Source organism: Myotis davidii, unplaced genomic scaffold (genome assembly GCF_000327345.1).
Source record: "Myotis davidii unplaced genomic scaffold, ASM32734v1 scaffold1731, whole genome shotgun sequence".
NCBI classification, from domain to species: domain Eukaryota; kingdom Metazoa; phylum Chordata; class Mammalia; order Chiroptera; family Vespertilionidae; genus Myotis; species Myotis davidii.
Window position 1 is genome coordinate 87,190 of NW_006282428.1, and position 5,397 is coordinate 92,586.

Consider the following 5,397-nt stretch of genomic DNA (forward strand, 5'->3'; position numbering starts at 1 on the left):
TTGGCACAGTGAACATTAGTGATTTGACATACTAGTAATTTGAGTTATGAGCTCCATCACAGAACGAATTAAACTTGTAAGTCAAGGCCCCACTGTATTAAAAGATGTTCAACCTCACTAGCAATTAGGAAAATGCTAGTAAAAAATGCATTGAGATACCACCTTACACCTGTTAGAATGGTCATTATCAACAAGACGGGCAATAACAAGTGTTGGAGAGGTTGTGGAGCAAAGAGAACCCTCATTCACTGCTGGTGGGAATGTAGAATGGTACAATAACAATGAAAAACAGTCTGGTGACTCTTCAAAAAATTGAGAATAGAACTCCTATATGACCCAGCAATCTCTCTCCTTCATATATACCTGAAAAATCTCAAATTTTGCAAAATCATGTATTTGCGAAGATATATGCACCCTATGTTCATTGTAGCATTATTCATGGTATCCAAGACATGGAAACAACCAAAGTATTCTGCGACAGAGAACTGGATAAAGAATACTACTCAGCCACAAGGAAGGATGAAATAGCACCATTTGCAACAACATGGATGGAACTTGAGAACATTATGCTAAGTGAAATAAGTCAGAAAAAGCTAAGAACTGGGGGGTCAACTGGGGAAAAAGGAGACATACTGTATGTAAAAGTTAAGATAATGATTTTTTTAAAAAAGCTAAGAACCATATGATTTTATTCATCTTTGGGATTTAAAACTTAAACTTGTGAACAGAAACAGCAGTGTGGTCATTGCTAGAGGGGAAGGGGATGGGGAATGGGGAGGTCCTAATATATTGTGACAGATTTGACTTTGGGTGGTGGCAACATGTTGCAATATATAGATCTTGTAACATAGAAACCCACACGTGGAACCTATGTTACCCCTATAAATTTAATTTTAAAAAATGAAAACTAAAGACATTTTTGTTTCTTTATTAAGGTACTAGAGGCCTGGTGCACGAAATTTGTGCATCGGAGGGGGTTCCTCAGCTCAGCTTGCACCCTCTCACAATCTGGGATCCCTCAGGGATGTCTGACTGCCGATGCAGAGCAGGCCTAAACCAGCAGTCGGACATCCCTCTTGCAATCTGGGATTTCTGGCTCCTAACTGCTCACCTGCCTGCCTGCCTGATCACCCCTAACCATCTCTGCCTCAGCCCCTGACACCACGGCTTTATCTGGAAGGATGTCCAGAATGATGTCCAGTCTAATTAGCATACTACACTTTTATTATTAGACTAGAGGCCTAGTGCACAAAAATTTGTGCACTGGAATGGGGGAGGAGGGGTGTCCCTCAGCCCCACTTGTGCCTCTCACAGTCTGGAACCCCTCAGGAGATAACCACCTGCTGGCTTAGGCCCGCTCCCCGGGTGGCAGAGGGCAGGCCGATCTTTAGGTGCCTGCTCTGCCACCCCGGGTCGGGCACAGGGCAGGGCTGATGGGGGGTTAGGGTGCTGCCCCCAGTCGCGCACAGAGCAGGGCCAATCCAGGGGTTGGGGTGCAGCCCTTGTCGCACACAGGGTAGGGCAGATCTGGGGGTTGGGGCCCCACCCCGGGTCGCACACAGGACGCCCGGGTGGGCCAGCAGATCGCTGCTACGCCACCTGGCCGCCCCGGGTCCAGTTGCACACAGGACCCCTCTCCCCCGCCCAAGATCGCAGATAGTAGGCCCTGATGGCAGCAGGGCAGGCGGGAGGGCACTGTCCTGACCTGCCTGCAGTATGCAAATTAGCCACCATCTTTGTTGGTGGTTAATTTGCATATCGTGCTGATTATCCAATGGGAGGTGTAGCAAAGGTATGGTCAATTACCATGTCTGTCTATTATTATATAGGATGTGTCCTTATCCCCTCATTGCTCCTCCTCACCACCACCTCATGCCCTCACCTCCCTGGTGTCTGTGTCCATTGGTTATGCTTATATACATGCATACAAGTCCTTTGGTTGATCTCTGCCTTACCCCCACCCTCCTCTACCTTTCCTCTGAGGTTTGACAGTCATGCTTCTCTGTCTCTGGAACTGTTTTTGTTTATCAGTTTATGTTGTTCATTATATTCCACAAATGAGTGAGATCATATGATATTTATCTTTTTCTGACGCTTAGCATAATGCTCTCCAGGTCCGTCCATACTATTGCAAATGGTAGTTCCTTCCTTTTTTACAGCAGCGTAGTATTCCATTGTGTAGATGTACCACCGTTTATTAATCCACTCATCTTCTGATGGGCACTTATGCTGTTTCCAAATCTTAGCTATTGTAAATAAGAAAACATTTTTGAAAGAAATTATACATTACCTATAGAGGAGCAGTGATACTGTACTATAGTTATACAAGATGTTACTATCAGAAAAAACTGAATGTGGGGTATACAAATTAAATAGTACTATAGAGTATTATGTTTTGTTAACCCTCACCTGAAGACATTTTTCCATTGATTTTTAGAGAGAATAAAAGGGAGACAGAGAGAGAAACTTTGATGTGAGAGAGACACATCAACTGGTTGCCTCCACCAGATACCCCCAACCAGCGTCAGGGATCAAGTTTGCAACCAAGCTATGTGACCTTGACCAGAATCAAATGTGAGACCCTTCAGTTTGCAGGCTGATGCTCTCTCCACTGAACCAAACTAGCTACTGCATATTTTTTTAATTTCATATAAGTCTATACTTATCTATATATATATATATAAGCCTAAGCAACCGGCTGACTGGCCAGTAGCTATGACATGCACAAACTACCAGGGGACAGATGCACAATGCAGGAGCAGAAACAACAGACATGGAAACATGGAACAGACTGATGAATCTCAGAGGGGAGGGGATAAGAGGGAGGGTGAAAAGAGATTAACCAAAGATCTTATATGCACTGGTAGGGTCCCTTGGCCTGGCCTGCGGGGATCGGAACATCCCCTGAGGGGTCCTGGATTGCGAGAGGGAGCAGGCCTCTAGTTATCTAGTTTCTAAATAAATACATTTTTGAAAGTCCCAGTAGAAAAAAAATAGGCACAATATATAAATGGGCTATTCACAGAAAATGACATTTTTGTACCAAAAACATTTTAAAGGCCTCTCTCTATATTTTTTTCATTTTTATTTTAAAATATGTTTTATTGATTTTTTACAGAGAGGAAGGGAGAGGGAGAGTTAGAAACATCGATGAGAAACACCAATTAGGTGCCTCCTGCACACCCCCTATTGAGGATGTGCCCGCAACCAAGGTACATGCCCTTGACCAGAATCAAACCTGGGACCCTTCAGTCCACAGGCCACACTCTATCCACTGAGCCAAACCAGTTAGGGCAGACCTCTGTATAAAACATCTGTGATAGTGAACTTTCACATCCACTGGGCCCTTACCTGACATATATAAAATCATGAGCATCTGCATCCCCATTTAAAAATCCAGAAGCCAAAGAAACCTTGAGATACACTGAAGTTACTTCTGATTTGATGTGAGCAACAATCCTTGGGCTTAACATGTTAGAACATTAATCACATGTTATAGTGTGCATGAATGGCCTCTTCTCCTGAAACTAGCCTAAATGCAGGCAATTTCTTTTCCTAAATGGAAAGTTATTCCAAATATTAAATAATTCTTTTGTTATTTTACTACTTTAAATTAGGGAAAATGGATTTTGAAATAAAAATTAAATTTTACAAAAGCTGGCTTCAAACTAAAGCAATATACTCCTGATTTTTATTATCGTAATAAACATTTTGAGAACATGTAAGCAAAGCATTATCTTAATTCAGGTTTGGTTTTTGTATTAGGAAAGAGATTCTCTATAAATGTCAGTATTTGATAAAAAATAAGAATCCATTTAAAAAATTATACCTATGGGTGCAGGTTTCCTGCACCAACTTGATTCATTTATAGAAAAATAGGTAATAAAGAAGGAATACAAAAAGCAACATAATTTTGACTACCAGATTTGTTATCATTGTCATATTTGCTTTTATTCTTTAAGAAATATTACAGGTAAATATAAATACTCCCTCCAAACTTTTCCACTTCCTAAACTTGGAATCCACAGTAATATATGGATCCATGGTCAATATACAGTACTATTCTTTGCATAATTGTATTAAGTTTATACAAAAATATCATGTTTTATTGTAGTTTGCTTTTTACTCCTAATATTATGTATTACTAGTAGCCTGGTGAACAAAAATTTGTGCACTCGGGGCGGGGGGAAGGGGGCTGTTATTAAACATTTATCGGCACAACACTGACCAATATATGGATCCATGGTCAATATACAGTACTATTCTTTGCATAATTGTATTAAGTTTATACAAAAATATCATGTTTTATTGTAGTTTGCTTTTTACTCCTAATATTATGTATTACTAGTAGCCTGGTGAACAAAAATTTGTGCACTCGGGGCGGGGGGAAGGGGGCTGTTATTAAACATTTATCGGCACAACACTGACCACACTTTTGGTGGTGGTGGTCTTGTCAGAATGTGTTATATTCTGCAGATGAAAATCTATTTAAACAGATTTGATGTAGATATTTTCAAAGATGGAAGAATTGTCCCTGTCAACTATTTTAGTTGATTCATATCTTCAGTAATTGTCATCATTGCAAAGTTTTCAGTCCCCATATGGATTGCTGGATATAATAGGTCATACGCTGTCCCTGTCCTTAGTAGCCTTTGTTACCTTAGGACTCTAGTTTTCCATTATATGTTTAAGTACCAATCTTACCAGCTTAAAAATTTAAGTTTTTAACACTCCTCTCTCTGTTCCATATCCTTCTGATGAAAAGTGGAGTTGGGTTGCAGCATAAAAGAGAAATTCAGAAGGGGAATATTGAAGTAATGACTGCAGTAGGAGAAGAGGGAACCTATTTCCCTGGCCACAGCGCTGGCACCCTGGACCACAGGGCTGGCAGCTTCTCCGGGTGGCTGCAGCCTGGGACCTCGGGCGGATGGCTTGTCCATCTCCTAGGCTGCAGCCAGCCGCAGGAGCTGGCACCTGGACTAAAGGTGGGAGGCTTCTTCTTCTGTGCTTCCAAGGAGGGCAGTCAGTTATGTGTTTATGTGTGTGCATGCAAACATAGGTGTGTACACGTGTGTATGTGGAAATCTGCTGGGCAAGTCAAAACCACAGAAGAGTTACCCCCTATATCTTGAATCTTCCAGAGATAACCCCCACTTTTTTATTCTATCACTACTGGAGAGTCAGTATTTGCAGCCAGCCAGCCGGTGACTCTCTCAGGGTCTATTTCTGACTTCTTCTTTCCCTGTCTTCCAACCCCTAATCATATTTCCACCTGGATGCATCATTTTTACTCCCAATATGCTGTATAGAGAAGGAGTCAGGATGCTGTCTTCCCATGAATAGTACTCAGTAACAAACCAATTGCATTTTAGTTGGGCCATGCCCCTCCCCACCTTC